This window comes from Rhamphochromis sp. 'chilingali' (assembly GCF_963969265.1).
Source record: "Rhamphochromis sp. 'chilingali' genome assembly, chromosome: 13".
Classification (NCBI taxonomy): Eukaryota; Metazoa; Chordata; class Actinopteri; order Cichliformes; family Cichlidae; genus Rhamphochromis; species Rhamphochromis sp. 'chilingali'.
The window spans coordinates 4790005-4808987 of NC_137940.1; positions in this window are offsets into that span (position 1 = coordinate 4790005).

Here is an 18983-nt window from a genome sequence, read left to right on the forward strand (position 1 = left end):
AATGCGGCAAGTGTGGATGTGCTGGATAGTCACGTAGAATCTCTCTTTCCCTCACGTCAGGATAGGAACTTGCCCATGCCAGCAGCATTTATGGCTGAGGTACTGTCAGATAGTCTTCTTTCCAGATTGTAGGTGCAGCTAACATGGTGCAGCTTACCATGGCCAGGATGCAACAATGAGTTGCTACCCTGCAACAGTGTTTGGATGGTCACTTCCAAGGCCAGAGTAGACATCGGGGTTGTGTTAGTTGTGTATTGAAATAGGCCGTTTGTTTTCCTCACCTTCCTGTTCAACTGAAATCCTCTTGGTTTTCAGTAGTGTGTGCAAGCATTTCAGTAATTTGTGTGAGACTGTTTCAGTAATTTGTGTGAAAGGCTTTCGATACTGTGTATGAGAGCAGTAATAATGTCCCCTCATACCCTACAGTATTAGGAAGATAACCACAACAATCAGACGATCCCCTATACGCAGGGGATGATGGGAAGGAAAAACTGACTTTCAAAAGGAAGAAGCCTTCAGCAGAATCAGGCTTAGGTAGGGACAGCCATCTGCCACCACCAGTGGGGGGGTATTTTGGTATTTGTACTGTTATTTCTTGTGTATCGGTTTGCTTTGGGGGGCATGGTTCTCTTAAATGACCTTCCCACTCTTCCAAATGAGTAGGTGGAAAGGCTGAAGGAACAGTGCTGCAATACGACTCAAACAGAGGACAAACAAGGCATCAGCGACAACAGTTATGACATTGATTAATTTGCCAAGTGACTGGCAGAGGCAGCAGTTATAGTAGGCTGGCTAAAGCAACTTAATGCCATGTACTGCATGATATTTGCTAATAGGATACACAGAATAGTATCCTGATATCTCAGCTTATATAGGCTCATATTGAGAGCTTTAATAAAGGGATGTACTGGCAGTGTGTGTTATGGTTTGGCTTTTTAAAAGGCTCATTGACAGTTAGACTGGAAAAGTTTAACAGGCTTAATGAACAGTTACGGGATGTACAACCAGCAGGAATATTGGAATAGAATTGGAATTTCAAACTTTTCTTATTCTTAGGTTTCTTCAGCGAGGGATCGGGTTTCATCTCCAAGATTCTACAGGCTCACCACATCTCTGAGATTACAAAAGGTCTGCTATCAGATAATTTCCTTCAACGTTCCACAGAGTTACACAGACCAGTTATGCTCTAATCTCAGGTACTGTAAGTGTAAAGGAAGAGTGTGAATTAGGCAGGTAGACCCAATGGGTAGAGGACAAGCAGGTTAAGTATTTTAGTCAGCAAAAGCTTTAGGTGGTCTGAGCATCAATGCTAAATGACTGGGGCAGAGTTTAATACTGCAAGTGAGTATAATGAGGAACAGCTGTTTCAAAGTGGAGTTCTGGAGCCACTGGGAGGGGGCAAGAGTGAGGCTGGGTCCTTGTCTGAAGAACAGAGGGCATAGCTTGACCCCATGGCTTCTTGAACTAGCAGTATGATCAATAGTGCAATCTGTTTACCAAATGAACATGATCAAGTAAACTGACTTGTATTCAGATACCAAAAATGCAGGAATTATTCAAGTGTTTTTTTTTTTTAACTTTTGTTTCCTTGTAGCTTTAAATAAGTTGATGTACCATAGGAAGAATACGTTTATAATTTCTGAGTGATGGACATGATGCGTCTAACATGAAGTGCTGTTGATAGCACTTCATGTTAGAAGCTTTAAAAGACAATTGTGAACATGTCTGATACTGTTTTGTTTCCAACAATATTTGATAGCAATGCTACAAAGATGTTGCAATATTCATTGCTTTGAATGGGACAATTTGCTTAAGAAGCAGAAAATGTCACACACTAGATATTACAAAAGAGATGCTTGTTTGAGTGACAGTTTATTGTTTCTGACAACGCGCTGCTCGAGTATCGCTTTGGCAGTATTTGCCGGCAAGTCGGGTGTGCCATTTCTAGTGTACTGTGACTGGATTTTGTGGCCCCATAGCCAGAAGCAGTGTAAATAAACTCCACAAAAAGAAGCCATCCTCTATCACCTGCATTTGAATTAAAAGGAAAGTGACACCTTTGCACTAGCACCTGCTACCATAGTGATATCAAAATCAATGCAAGCAGATATTTTCAGGTATTACAGAAAGATGAAACCGTATGCTTGCATGCAGAGAACACTTGATGCTCAGAGGCAGTCAGACATCACTTAAGTGTCTCTTTCTATGACAGCCTCTTTTCTGGGGGCCCTGTTGGCAGGGGGTCACTGTCCTCCCAGTTCACCACACTCATTGCCTGCGTGACTGACTCTGAGCCGCAGATCTGCACAGAAAGCTGCTTGGATAACTGTCAGCTCTACCTCTCCCTCACTGCCATCAAAGATGAAGGGTCATTTTTCTTCATCTAACTATGACTCTGCTCAAGACATCTCCCTTCAAAATGCAGAAGGATGGTTTCCTGACCTCCCACACACCAGCATGTAATAGATGGCTCCTTTCTGAGTGACAGTCAATCTGGTACTTATGCTGTTTTTGTATTTTCTTTGATAGGTATGTCCTATAGAATCGAGTTCATGTTAAATTAAGTTCAAAAGCGTCAAAAAAGCATATCATGTTAAGGGCCACACTGGTATGTGAAAAGGGATGAATATATTCGATGCCAGAATGAAATTTGCTTTTTGTTGTACTGAAAATGTCAACGTTTGATGTGAAGTGCAAACAAATACAAAATCCCACAGACACTGGATTTCAACTATGCCTGCTGGTTTGTGAGCATACTGAAGCTCATCTCCAACATGGAGTTAAAGAGCACTCCAGAAAAGTGCAAATGTTATGGATAGGCATGTACCGTTTTATCTGCCCAACATTCTTCCTGTTGACAGGAGGCAGAGTGATAAAAGGATGAAAGACTTTAAAACAGTGAGTTATTTATTTATAATGAAGATTTCCTTCTTTCTCCTGGCAGGGGGCACAGGATGAATGAATAACAAAGACAAAATAAACAAACAAGCTAACATTACCATCAGCTATAGGCCAAATTGTTATTTTTTTTAAAAAGTGGTATTGGCCCAGAATTTCACTGTGCTGCATCCCTAATTATAGCAGCTTCCTCTCCTCCTCCATTAATCAACCTCAGTCAGACAGCTGCAAAGCATTTCTCCCTTTGGGTGAGGGATTGATGGTCACCTAAGCTTGGTTTATCGACCGTGAACCTAGCGAGCACTAACCATGGCACCTACTATTCCTGTCCAAAATCCTCCCATAGATACTAAGAGGCAAACACATTTCTGTATGGTAGTTAGACCTTGACAGATAGGGTGGCAGGAGCCCGTCTGATGTACTTTGGGGACATGTTTGTTTCAAAAAGCACAATTTCAAATGTATGTGCCGTAAGCCCACGGAAAACACTGCCCTCTGTTACAGCATCGTATGCACCAAAGGTTGAAAATCGTTGAATATTTCAGTTTTTATACACATGACTCTTTCCCCCCAGGTTCTTCATTTGTCGCTAAAAATATATTTTGTAAACATCTCAAAATCCCAACGGAGAATCTTCACCATGTCTCTTCAGTTGGCATTCATTTCATATTTGCAGTCACCTGGAAAAAAAACACCATCAGTCGCAACACACCTGAGACATTCACACAACTCAACCTGGCTGACAAGAAATGATTGATTTTTAAATAGAGACGTTATTGATCCTTATCCAGGATGTAAATGAAAGCCTCCTCTACATCGCTCCTGACAGCCTGGGCTGCTTCTATTAGGGAGATGAGAGGAAACGTGTGAAAAATGAAGACCATCTGTCTTGATGGTGCCATGTCCTCTGTATGCTGTGTCTGATGTAAACAACTCCATTTGTCAAGATATGATGAACCTTGAACTGTCATAACACACACACACACACACCGCATGCACTAAGATCCCCAGCCTACACAAAGCAAAACTCAGCAACCTCTGACTGGCTTGGGCTCGGTCAAATCTTTTTGGTGATGCAACGCTATACATCTTTTGTGGACCAATCACTCTCAGATAACAAAGATTCAAAAGGTTATACACTGACTCCAAGAATAACAGAGGTAGAGAAATATACTGGACGTTAAGTATATGGTGAGATAATAATATATATTACAGTGTGGGGAGACTAAGCACATCCCCTTATTATCCCACTTGGGGCACAAGGGCAACTCCACCTTCACCACAGACACACCTACACACAGTGAGCATTAAAGCCAATGTTCTCTTCACATTTGCTCAGTTGCCCTCTACAGCAGCAGGATAAGCAGATATACTTACTGTAAAAATCAGACATGATAATATTTTAAAATAATCATGTAAAGAGTCAGAGTGACATAAATTATTAAAAATATATCAGGCATATTCACAGTAAGTGTTTAAAAATGATCTTACTGTAAACAAAACCTGAAGTCTTTCCAATTACTTGCCAGCAACCAGAGAATCAACTGTATTTATTACAGTCAAACCAACAGCACGAAAGACTATTTTATCAACTAGTTTTAGCTTATTTTAAATATACCTACAAAACAGGCTTTTGGCAGTTCATAAATAGGAGAGCTGCAGCAGGAACTGTCTGTTGTTGAAGAAGCAGTGACAGCATTACAATCCTGTTCAACAGACAGCAGTGACTGGCTTCTGTTCTTCTATAGTAATAAAGTGTTCTGTTCTGCACTAATCTTGTTCCAAAAAGCAGAAAAAGAAAATGTGGATATTGTATGGCTCAAATATAATCCTGTATTGGGTGCAGTGTTTGTAATAAAAGCCAATTACATGTTTTGTGAAATATGCAAGAATGTTATTTCATCTACATTAAATTTAATTGATGTCGTATTTCTGGATGCACTGATGTGTCTTCAGATCTGCAGCACAAGCCAGGATTGGTGACCGAGAGTGGTCCGCGTTTACGTGTTCCTGCTATTTTTCCACTGGCTAAATTGTGAAAGGTAAAACCTGAAACCAACCTTGACACAAAAAGTGGAAGTAAATAACAACAAAATGAAACAAGCACAGCTGCATTCCTAGTTTCTGGCTAAAGGTTAACCAACATTCAGGAATATTTGGAGGCAGTAATGGTAATATATGTGAGAGCTTGATTTTGTACGATTACATTTTTTTCCTGCTTTAATTATTTGTGATTGCAAATATTACTTTTTAGCTTTTTGGATCCACGAAGCTGCCCTCTCAACCTGCAGCACTGCCGCAGAAAATAATTTTGGTTGGATGAAAAAAATGACTGTTAGCTTAAGGGTCTTCAGTTATTTAAAATTGTGTCTCTTTGATACAGAGTATTTCATAATTGTGTCCTTCAAAGTTTTTACATTTTATTTTTCTTAAGCTTCTGGTTTATTTATCTGACAAACTTGACCTGTTTTGATATTTGACAACCACAGAAATACAATAAACGACTTTCCTTAAAGTAGCCCAAAATAGACAAAAATTTAAATATATAAAAATGTTATACAGTTGTAAGTAAATGTTTTTACACTGAGGCTGTTCTAGATCACACATTTACCATATCCATTGAGAAGTATTTCAGTGTAGGTCAGATTAACGAAAATTGTTGTTTTAGGGAATTTGCGAATTGAACTGATTGCGTCCCCCACCACATTTGCTGAGGTTCCACAGAAACAGGTGTTTTTAAACTGTGAAATAATAAAACAGTGCAGGAGTGATCATATATGATCATATCACACAGGGGTCAGAGGATACTTTGACAGAAGATGCACACATGAGATCTGCACCTAAAAGCACCTGTAATATGACTAAATACTAACAGTAAACAAATTAGAATCCTTTTACTTCCGAAACAAAGTGAGTTTAAAACAGAGAACAAAGGATGAATTTTGCTTACCTGCTGTGATGTTACCCATAGGTTTCTGATGTTTCAGTTTTCCTTCCATCCAAGTTCCACAATATTCTTGCCATTTTCACTTTCGATAAAATACATGGAAATCATTTTAGCTGTTGTATATTCATGCCTTAGGTAGAACAGGACATGGATACTATGTCCTAGATTTTTTTCCCAAAAAGGGAATGTTGTGAAGCTAAAATAAAAATACTCTCTGCGCGTATAAACACTTATTATGAGGGACCTATTAGCCTGGGTCAAACTTGAACCATGTTGTGAACGCATGGAAATTGATACTATGTAAGTGTTAAAATGATTACTATAATATCCATACAGCAAAAAGCAAAAACACTGAACCAAAAGAATGCAAACCATGAACAGTTACATGATGTAATGAGCCAGAAACAAGATGTGTCTCAGTTTGCTGAACTCAGACTGCACAAGACACACAAACCCAACAATAGGAAACTGTTTTGGTTCGTCATCAAGTTACTCATGGAATTAATTAGCAGCAGCTGAAACGAGCTGCCACCAGCAACCATTTTAAATAGTGGAAATAATAATCAGCCCCAGCTAAAATGAAAAACTACTTCCCAAATGTTTTGTACACTGATCTTTTTTAATGAGAACGGGAGAGAAGAAACAATGGATCTGCTAAGCTAAGCAGCTTAGTCAATTTTGCTAACCTGGGATTCAGAGCAATCAACAGTCAGTCACTATCTTAACCAGTTCTCTTTTTTTCTTCTTCTACTTCTCTTATGCAACAAATGTCTACCATTTGGAGAAAGAAAGAATCACAATTTAAAAAAAAGACTTCAGACACCCATTCATTAACATATAGCTGAAGCTCAACTACTCCATTACATCTTAACTATTCACCACTAATGGTTAAAGAAACGCCTATTTCATATGTAAGTGAAGAAGCAGGTTAAGCAGGTGGAACAACTAACATTCAAGAGTAAGCACACCAAGAGTTCTTAGTCTATCTCCAAACCCCTGCATAAGTTTGAAAAATGTTAAAAAGTGATGTGCATGAGGCGGGGAATAGGGGTTTGGAGATGGGCTGAGGAGGGGGGATGTGGACGTGTAAGGCAAGAGTTGTTCAGTGACATCCCAAGGCCATAGGAAAATGGAGAGCAACACCAAATCGCAAGACATCTATCTATGAAAGTAAAAGGCTCTTTCGAAGTGGAGGAGTTTTCCTCCTCAAAATACCCTGAAGCAGACATTAGTGTGGCGGAGGACCATGGTGGTCCCAAGCCGTATCAATTTGAGCTATTGGTTGCAGGCCTGCAATGCCCAAAGCTGGAAATCTCTCTCTGTTTCTCTCTCACCCCCTCAGGAACTGTCTTGCCAGCTGCAACCATTGTCAGGCCATGTGATGGTCTAAAGGGAAACACTGCAGTTCTGTGGCACTTTGACAGCAGTCAAACGTACCGTACAAGTCCAAACCATTGTGCAAAACTTTGAAAACAATGTGCAGAAGATGAAAGAAGAACAAAACTGACAAGTTTTCTTCAAAATGCCTCAAGGCACTTTATGTTGTATGGTAAAGACACCGATAGAGACAAAACAAAAAAACAAAACCCACAATCATATTTGCCCCTACGAGCAAGCACGTTTCAACACTGGGGAGGAAAAAACTCCCCTTTAACAGGAAGAAACAATATGGGCATACTTGTACTCTATTCTCTCCCTTATCTTTATAGCATAATAACAAGAGAGCTTAGTTTAAGAGATTCATTATGAAAGAGTTACACGATCTGAATTTTAGATATTGGAAAACTAAAATGGTATTTGTTAGGTCTTTTAGCGATTCTTATCTTAATTTGTGGTAATATTGAGGTGAAAGTCAGTATTTTACCTCCACCTCAGTAGTGTGGCCCAGACAGAACTTTATTTATTCTTTATTCATGAATTTAAAGAGTGGTGACCTTCATAACAATACCTGGATGGTTGAAATATATATATATAAAAAAATGCCCTTTTGATTACTTCTGTAAATTCCAAACGCAATATATAAAAATGATTTTTAGGGTTTTTGTGCATGAGATTAAGTTATCTTCCCTTTGGTAGGGCACTAATGATAAAATTGCTGCCACTAAGAGGATATCAGATGAACAATCTCCATCTTAATCACATGAAAATGAAAAAACAAAACAAAAAACCCAAAACAATTTCTTTTCTCAGTAGTGGGTGAAGTGTTTGTATTTTACAATTCAGTCATTGCACAATTGAATAACTTCACTCAGTAACTACTTACTGGATTGGATGGCCTATTTTTGAGCATGCAACACTCATTCTCCTTCTCTCAAAAACATGTGATATGATCACATAGCCTCAAGCATGTTTTAATGAGTTGCTGAACAAAAATAACTCTTCTTGCTCTTCATGTGTGTATAAATTTATTAACCAAAAATGTAAAATGTCTCAGTTCACCTCACCGGCTCACAAACATCTTGTTTTTATTTATTTTTTTAAAGAGATTTTAAATAAAAGAAGTATACTAACACAGGTTTCAATCAGTCTTCGGATGCTTCAAACTTACAAGGAAACTAAGAAAGAAATCACCTTGTCTGTTATTCAGTCTCAAGCAATGCGACTGAGCAGTGTTTCCTCTTCACACTGGATCTCTGTTGCTTTTGATCAAGTTGCCAATCACATCTATGTCGGACCTGTTCAGACTCCAGCCCTCTGTCGACAATCATGCCATTTCCGCTAGCAGTTTATACCTCCTGACAGGCGACTGGATTGAATCTGCAAGACAGTCTCCAAGTGGTTTCTGCCAGAAAAGGCATCATCAGAAGTCAAACTTTTGTTGCAGGTTTCGAGTAGCAAGTGGTCATGTATTCACAGTGCAGTTTTACTCCCTCAGCACCAATATCACTCAGTGTTTAAATGAGGAATTGTCAAATGTTTCCACATCAAGAAAATCCATTTAGATACACATTAGGCCAAAGACCTCAATTTCATTAGCACTTGTTCCAAACCTCCTCATCTAATATGATCTTTTTGGAGTTTTGGAACAAAATTATTTTACAATGTGTACAGAATTATTCAGCAGTGTGCACTGTGCAGAGAGCAGGAAATAATGTGGGCAATGATGCTTGTAATCTGAACAATCATCATTTTGCTTAATCGTTTCCATGAGTTTTAGGGTAATGAATAACCTTTTATGTGATTTGGTACCAGAAGACAACTCGATAGCCTAAACCTGGCCAAAAAGCTAAAAATTTTACTACAAAGTCTAAAGAATACACATATCACTTGAGTGAATTACATCTTTTTTCTGATTTTGCAAAAAGAAAAATTAAAAGGCAAAAGCTGAAAAGCGGTGGTGGTTCTGGCTTATTAAAACCACCAAGGAGAGAGTGGGAGCAGCTGTTAGTTAGGCGAGGGCAATTAATATAAATTAACCTTGAAACTATTTTCAGAGGTAGTGTAGTGTAGAAAATAATAAAATTGAAGTAGAGTGGCAAAGTGTTCGAAAAACTTCAACACATTTCAAATAGGACAGTGTTGCACTAATTATACAAGCAAAAGTATATTCAGATTTGTACCACGCCACATCTGACATTTAAACAATAGATTTCCAGTAGTGTATGTCCACACTTACAACAAGTGATGTAACATGATATTGCTTCGGTTTCCTGTTTTTAGCAGACAGCAGTGGAACCCAGTGTGGTCTTCTGCTGCTGCTCTATAGATCTTGTCTCTTTTTCAGACCAACCTCTGTAAACCATAGAGATTTTTGTGTGAGAAAATCCCAGTAGTTCTGAGATAATTACAATTTCAGACCACCTCACTGGCACCAACAAGCATGCAAAGTTCAAAGTCACTTCAATCATCTTTCTCCTCTATTTGAACTTCGACAGGACATGCATCTAGGCACTACTCAATATTCTCAGTGCTTTCCAGTTCACTCCAGCGTGTTATATCACCAGTATCATACCATATATAGACTATATGGTGACACAGAGTCATTGTAGGGTCCAGTTACTCTGCCCTCAGTCCAATATTAGAGGATAAGTCAGGATAAGACCTGGGGCACACTAGCTAACTTTCCCTGTGTGTGACAGCTACCTCCCTGAACTGCTGCACTCAGCAGGCATGTAGTATCTATATAGACACTGTTGCTATGGCACTATTACTGCCAGTCCACAGAAAGAAAGAATGAAGCAGAAAAGAGGATGTCCTTATCTCACTGCTTCCTTAACTTCTTTGAAAAACATAATTATAGCCTAGACTGGGCTCCTACAGTGACCATATATAGTACATATGTAGGCACCCTTGTTTCCCATGAACGTATTTCCAAATGTCTGTGAAATAATGAGATATAACTCCTGCATTCAAACTTCTAATCTGCCATGATTGCATGTATTTTTTTTTTTAATTTTCATCCCTAAATACCCACTAACTACTAACTCAGTGTCAGTAAAATAAGAAAAAGTGCAACACAAACTATAAGTGGAGCATCACCTTCAAAATAAAAGCAGTCAGCAGTGATCAACATCTTTTAAGAATTCAGGAAACATAACAATGTTAAACAAAGGCGAATGACTACTTAACAGAATAGAACCTTATTTTACCCACTGTAACAGCACATAAGTTAAATATTCACTTTATTTTTCATTAAACTGGATAAATGCATTCTGTATATGTTAAGCTTCCATGTTTCTTCATCTTATTTTTTGTTAGAGCTATCAGACGTGAATTTAATGAAGAAGGTTGTGGATGGTTCTTTGATGAGCAGGGGATCAATCCTCTGAGAAACAAAATAGCCCAAAAGCTCATCAAGAAATAAGTTGGTATATAATTTGTTTTCACTAGTTATTGTAATGCAAGCTTCATTTATTTCATGAAATAAAATGATGATCTGTAATCAGCAGATGATTTGTCTGAACTGTGCTGGGTATGTGGCCATCATAACACATGCACTGAGTTAGGCAAGGTTGGGGCTCTTGCAGTTGATTAATGTCTTAATTATGGAACTGCCATGCATGTGCAATGGAGTCTGGACATGATTCACTATTGTCAGTGTTTCTGTACACAATTACATTGTGTTCTCTTCTGCTTTAGGTACATTTGAGTCATTTATTTTCTTTTTATATGCTTCCTTTAGCTGGCCTTATTCAGTCTTTTAGTGACCTGTCTTATCATTTCTATGCCGATGACATTAAGCTGTATATGTCCTTTAAGCCTCATCAGCTGGATAGGCTGTCCACCCTAGTCCAGGCTTTAACTCAAATCTCTGATTGGCTTTCTAACAATTACCTTTTTTTAAAACATGAACAAGACAGAGACCATGATCATAGCTCCTCCTGATCTATATTCTAAAATCAGTCAGGTTCTTGCCCCTTTCTGTTCTTCAGCTAAGCCAAATATTCGAAATCTTGGAGTAATCAGATTATTAAGTGATGACGTGACGAATCCTACTTCCGGGCCTAAAGTAGTCTGTGTTTAATATGGCTTTTGTGTTGTTAACATGTTTAATGCTTTGTATTTTCTTCTATTTAATCTCAAAAAGCTCCTAAAACAGTCAGTGATCACTGTTGACCTCCCTCGGCTTTTATTACCGCTAATCATTTATTTAAGCTCAGTTTTTAAAACCTTACGATTTAACTACAGCACAGCCCATGCAGCAGTATATGAATGACTAACCTCGTATTGTGGATGGATTATCTCAGTGGTTCTCCTGGCTGAAGTTTGGTCCTTTTACAGCATCCTGCCATGCGATTACATTTGTTCCTGACCACCGAGAACACTCACGTTAACTTTTATGGAGTGGAAAAAAAGTTAGCTTGTTTATATTATGCTAACATACAGTAGCTGTGTCGCTAGCGGTCACGTAGCACATCATTATATACCAGCTAGCCAAACTTCAGTAACCCTACAAACGTCACTGCTTAGTTTTCTGTCTTCATTTATGTTGGAAGTGATAAGAAAGCTGTACGTTTTAATTTGTTTCCAAAGCCCCGCAGTCAGGACATGCTATATTGCATTTAGATGGAAGCTAGCGAGCTAACTTCCTGCTAACTTCTAACTCCGTTAAATGTCATAAATTCCATTTTCATGGATGCCTGGATGTTAAACTCAATTGTTACACCTGGTAGAGCAGAACGCTGATAATTTTATTAAAGATGAAAGACTTAAGACAGTGTTTTAACTCTCAGTAATGCCACAGTGATCATTTGATATATGGACCTGCAGCAGAGTTTAGGCCCAGACACGGCTAGTGACGTCAGACTGAACAATCGGATATTTGACTCTTCTTTGGGCCTTGACTCACACGTAAAATCGTTTCTTTCATTTAAGGAATATTTCTAAATTGCGACATATGGTCTCCTTAGCTGAACTGGAAAAAATTGTCCATGCATTTGTGTCATCGCGTTTAGATTATTGTAATTCCCTGTTTACCAGCTTGGATAAATCATCTCTTTCTCGCCTCCAAGCTATACAAAACGCAGCAGCTAGACTACTAACTCGCTCTAGCAAGCGAGCTCACATCACTTCTATTTTATGTTCTTTACATTGGCTCCCAATAGATTTTAGAATTCATTTTAAAATTATTGTTTTAACGTACAGAGCACTAAATGGCCAAGCCCCAGATTATTTAACCAAGCTTCTCACAAAATACACAATTCAATTCAATTATTTATATAGCGCCAAATCACAACAAAAATCGCCTCAAGGCGCTTCATAGATTCAGAGAAAAACCCAACAATCATATGACCCCCTATGAGCAGCACTTTGGCGACAGTGGGAAGGGAAAACTCCTTTTTAACAGGAAGAAACCTCTGGCAGAACCAAACTCAGGGAGGGGCGGGGCCATCTGCTGCGACCGGTTGGGGTGAGAGAAGGAAGACAGGATAAAAGCCATGCTGTGGAAGAGAGACAGAGGTTAATAACAGATATGATTCAATGCAGAGAGGTCTATTAATACATAGTGAGTGAGAAAGGTGACTGGAAAGGAAAAACTCAATGCATCATGGGAATCCCCGGCAGCCTACGTCTATTGCAGCATAACTAAGGGAGGATTCAGGGTCACCTGGTCCAGCCCTAACTATATGCATTAGCAAAAAGGAACGTTTTAAGCCTAATCTTAAAAGTAGAGATGTCTCCCGAATCCAAACTGGAAGCTGGTTCCACAGAAGAGGGGCCTGAAAACTGAAGGCTCTCCCTCCCATTCTACTTTTAAATACTCTAGGAACAACAAGTAGGCCTACTACAACACTACTGCTCGCCCTCTCCGCTCACAGACTCAGAGTTTGTTGGTTGCTCCGAGAACACCTCTGAAGACGAAAGGGGGCGGAGCTTTTCAGTCTGTGGCACCAAGGCTGTGGAACAGTTACCTCTACAACTACGTTTGGTTGACTCTGTGGAATCCTTTAAAAGCAGTTAGAAACTTTACTGTTTAAAAAAACTTTGTTGACCAATGCTTTTTACATTTTTATATTTTTAATTTACATTTAAACTCTATATTGTGTATACTGTGCATTTTGCTATTTATCATACTGTTTATTTTAATCTCTGTGTGCAGTGCTTTGTGACTACCTGTCTATGAAAAGCGCTTAATAAATAAACTTTACTTACTTATTTACTTGAGTCTTTTCGGTGCTCTTTCCTGAGCACATTAACTGTACCTGTGCTGAAATAAGACATTTGAGTTTTGCAGGAGAAAAATTATCTGTCTGTACTTTTCTATAGTTTGTAACCTAGTGATACCAGCTTTTCTCTGCTGGACATCCACAGAAACAGTGCTACACGAACACAAGAAAAACTAATGTCATTTCTTTTAAGTTATTATCTTTCCTGCCGAGACTAAGTGCATGCTTTGCGGGATCCTGTTCCACTGGATATGGTCAACTACTTCTTATTGTCTTAGCTTTTGTTGCCTTAGCTTACATGTGCCGAGCAGATGAAGGAATTAAAATAAAGACTTCTTTGTCATACAATGTCTGTTCAATTGAATTAAAAAAGTGATAAAAGAGCTAGCAAATTAATACTCAAAGCCTATTTAAGTTTAGAGTGCTTTATTTAGGGCTTGAAGCTCACCACGTAGGGCTGGTTAAACACAAATTGCTCTTTTGATCAGGGGATTTAAATCCTGCTTAATTACTTATTTTGAAATTATTGTTCTTGGTTTATATTGTCTAAAAAGGAAGTTCTACATACAGTACACACATAATACATAAATACTGCGTATACTGTAAGGTGTTTCTACATGTTATTCTGAAAATTATAGTAATAGATTAACTGATGATAGCAAAACTGCTTTTATCTGAGCTTGTTTCTGTCTATCAGGCAATAGTTGACAAGGAGTATGATGTTGTTCCATTGCTTTTAATCTGGACAGAGACATCGGTGGTTTGGGGCTGACCTTCCTTCAGTTTCCACAGGGAAATCTAGCGTTTTAAGCTTTCCTTTGGTAAAACAAAAGTGCATTACAGCAAGAATGGAAAAAAAAAACATTACAATCTTTGTGAATCAAATAAACAGTAAGTTTAACTTAAGTGGACAAAAAGACAGTTGAGTTTAAATATCTGTGCTTGGAACACAGAAACTGAATCCACGCAGACTACAGTTTTATTTGACTTCACTATTGTTTTCTGCACATGCTCACGCACAGCAATATACTATCCATCTACACCATCCATCTTCAGATATATACTCTTGCATTACTGCTACCATTATGAAATCATTAGCATCATAATAACCAATGATGCATTAATAGATGCAATTATAACCTGTATTGATCCATTCAGCTTATTTTTGTTGGTATTTTTGCCTTTCTCTCTGATTGAAAACCGATTGTGCTTTGTGCATTTAACCAAATCAATAGTGAAATGTATAAGCACTGTTAGTTTCTAACCTTATTAGAATCAATACCCACTACAATATTTGCCTTTTTTTTGACGGTACAAATGTGATGGTAGGCTTTGTTGCACAACCTTTGTTTTTTTGTAGGTGTAGCAGTAACTTATCAGCTGCTTTTTTAGGCTTGAAGTTTGATATCTTTTTAAATGAACCTATGCTACAGTGGGGCAAAAAAGTATTTAGTCAGCCACCGATTGTGCAAGTTCCCCCACTTAAAATGATGACAGAGGTCAGTAATTTGCACCAGAGGTACACTTCAACTGTGAGAGACAGAATGTGAAAAAAAAAATCCATGAATTCACATGGTAGGATTTGTAAAGAATTTATTCGTAAATTAGGGTGGAAAATAAGTATTTGGTCACCTCAAACAAGGAAAATCTCTGGCTCTCACAGACCTGTAACGTCTTCTGTAAGAAGCTTTTCTGTCCCCCACTCGTTACCTGTATGAATGGCACCTGTTTGAACTCATCATCTGTATAAAAGACACCTGTCCACAGCCTCAAACAGTCAGACTCCAAACGCCGCCATGGCCAAGACCAAAGAGCTTTCGAAGGACACCAGGAAAAGTATTGTAGACCTGCACCAGACTGGGAAGAGTGAATCTACAATAGGCAAGCAGCTTGGTGTGAAAAAATCAACTGTGGGAGCAATCATCAGAAAATGGAAGACATACAAGACCACTGATAATCTCCCTCGATCTGGGGCTCCATGCAAGATCTCATCCCGTGGGGTCAAAATGATCATGAGAACGGTGAGCAAAGATCCCAGAACCACACGGGGGGACCTGGTGAATGACCTGCAGAGAGCTGGGACCAAAGTAACAAAGGTCACCATCAGTAACACACTACAACGGCAGGGAATCAAATCCCGCAGTGCCAGACGTGTTCCGCTGCTGAAGCCAGTGCATGTCCAGGCCCGTCTGAAGTTTGCCAGAGAGCACATGGATGATACAGCAGAGGATTGGGAGAATGTCATGTGGTCAGATGAAACCAAAGTAGAACTTTTTGGTATAAACTCAACTCGTCGTGTTTGGAGGACGAAGAATACTGAGTTGCATCCCAAGAACACCATACCTACTGTGAAGCATGGGGGTGGAAACATCATGCTATGGGGCTGTTTTTCTGCCAAGGGGACAGGACGACTGATCCGTGTTAAGGACAGAATGAATGGGGCCATGTATCGTGAGATTTTGAGCCAAAACCTCCTTCCATCAGTGAGAACTTTGAAGATGAAACGAGGCTGGGTCTTCCAACATGACAATGATCCAAAACACACCGCCCGGGCAACAAAGGAGTGGCTCCGTAAGAAGCATTTGAAAGTCCTGGAGTGGCCTGGCCAGTCTCCAGACCTCAACCCCATAGAAAATCTGTGGCGGGAGTTGAAAGTCCGTGTTGCTCGGCGACAGCCCCAAAGCATCACTGCCCTCGAGAAGATCTGCATGGAGGAATGGGCCAAAATACCAGCTACTGTGTGTGCAAACCTGGTAAAGACCTATAGTAAACGTTTGACCTCTGTTATTGCCAACAAAGGTTATGTTACAAAGTATTGAGTTGTATTTTTGTTATTGACCAAATACTTATTTTCCACCCTGATTTACGAATAAATTCTTTACAAATCCTACCATGTGGATTCATGGATTTTTTTTTTTCACATTCTGTCTCTCACAGTTGAAGTGTACCTCTGGTGCAAATTACTGACCTCTGTCATCATTTTAAGTGGGGGAACTTGCACAATCGGTGGCTGACTAAATACTTTTTTGCCCCACTGTATGTACATTCCACTATGTTTCAGAATTAGACTAGCATAGAATTAATTATATATAGATTTCTCTCTCACCTGTGCAAGCAGTCTTTATCCTTCAAGCCTCTACCAGAGGCCTGGGAGCTTGAGGGTCGTGCACAGTATATTTGCTATTACTACTGGGACCACCATTACCTTCACCCTCCACATCTTGAGCTCTTCTCTGAGCCCTTGGTACTTCTCCAGCTTCTCGTGTTCCTTCTTCCTGATGTTGCCATCATTCAGTATCGATACATTGATCACTACAGCCGCCTTGCTCTGCTTGTCCACCACTACTATGTCCGGTTGCTTAGCCATCACCATTCTGTCTGTATCTGAAAGTCCCACAGGATCTTAGCTTGGTCATTATTGACCACCCTAGGGGGCATCTGCCATTTTGACCTCAGATCTTCCAGGCCATATTCGGCACAGATGTTTCTGTATATTATGTTGGCCACTTGGTTATGGTGTTCTATGTGTGCCTTACCTGCTAGCATCTTGCACCCTGCTGTTATGTGCTGGATTGTCTCAGGGGCATCTTTACACAGCCTGCACCTGGGGTCTTGCCTGGTGTGGGGTCTTGCCAGCATCGATGGATCTTGTACTTAGAACTTGTTCCTGCCATGATTAGTGTCTCTGTGCTGTCTTTCAGTTCAGCTTTGTCCAACCACTGGTAGGATTTCTGTATGTCAGCCACTTCCTTTGTCTGCCGATGGCCCAGCTGGACAGCGTAGTGGTCAGACTACAAGCCTTTGGAACGGGACTTCCGAGCAGGACATCTGTATCTAGTAAGGGTCCCTAAGCTAGACCCCTATGCTAATCAAGCCTATGTCAGATATGAGAGAGGTGGGCTAAATAAATAAATAAATTTGTATCTAAATAAATGTTATGAAATCCAGACACATGCAGACTAATGACTGTGCAGAAGTTTTTTAACAGTCATCGATTTTTCATAACTTTCCCTGTAATACTGATGGCAACATATGGCAGGCAGTGTCTCTTCTGTTCACTCTGAAAATATAAATATTGTATGTTCTTCAATATGTTGTTTTTCTGAAGTATTTGCATTTCTTGCAGTCCTCTTCACTCAAATGGCTGGAGGGTAATTGAGTTCACATTTTATACTGAACCTTTGTAAAAGTGCAGTGAGTGGAATGGCTGATTTGACAGTAATCAGCTGATTAGCATACAACCCTCACTATACCATACCACTTAAAGTGAGTTATTAAAAATTTCCAGATCGCCTCCTGCCAGCAATGTGTCACCTACTGCTGTAGCAATTGCACCCAACATACCAGCAAACTCAGATTTTTCAGCCAGAAAGCAGTCATTATCTTTCATTACACACAAAAGCTACTCAGCAAGCTTAGCTTGACAACCCAGAGAAACAGGACTGTCCTCCAGAATTTTTTTTTTAAAATAAATTTACATTTTAAAAAAAGTTCTTGCGTTGTTTCTCTAAAATGGACATTATTGTCACCATTGTCGATAAGAGTGTTTGGTAGACAATGTGAATATATCTTTAGTGATATTTTGAGCAAGGAAGCGAGGCTTTCAAAGGGGATTGTGGTTACTAGGCAACAAGCAGCAGAACCAATTGAGGACTAAAGTTAAAAAAAAAAGAAAAGAAGTTTCCATCCATCTCAATCATGCAGTCTCTCTCTCTTATACAGTCTCTCTCTTACACATGTGTAAGTCCGTGTTTTGCCTGCAACCAAAATCCCCTCTGAATGGGGTTTGACCATAGATGGGGACTCAGCCCATTTCTTATGCTCACGTGCAGGATTTATGTCCGGTTGACACTGAGAGAAAAAGCTTAGATAACAGAAAGGGTACACAAGTGTTGGTAAAAATCCATATTGGTATGCTCTTTGTTCCCCTTTGAAAAGGCTTAAGAGACTGAAAAGCAAATGTTGCTGATACAACCTTCAATGACGAATAAAAAGAAAGAAATGTCATTGAAAAGTTTGAATGACCATTCAGGATGTCTTGTTTCTCTTTAAGCTCCTGTTGAACCACTTTTGTGTTTTCTTTTTTTTGCCTGTGCTAGCACAGGACAATTAGCCACGCAATATGGGCACAGTAATTGAACACAGTGCTTTGATGATGTAGTCTCTTGTCATTTGAATCTGGACATAATTTTTCTGTTGTCTCACCTGTCATAGGATGAGACTTCAAATATAAACTGATGATTACTGTGAACAAAAGTGCTTACATCGTTATCACTGAAATAACTGTACCCTACAGTCATTGTTACTAGCAGTCCCTTACATGGCTGATTCTCAACATCTATTTTTCCAACTTTCAAAGCATTGGTCTAGCACTAAAAACATAATACCCATTGATGAACTGCATGCAAATGAAAAACCTGCAGAGTTGTGTGTTACAGAATACCTCAGCTTGGCTTTCAGTTAATTTCTTTCTTTTGTTGTGTTTGCACATCAATTTTCAGCAAGTCATGTCAGGTGCATGGACAGCAGCA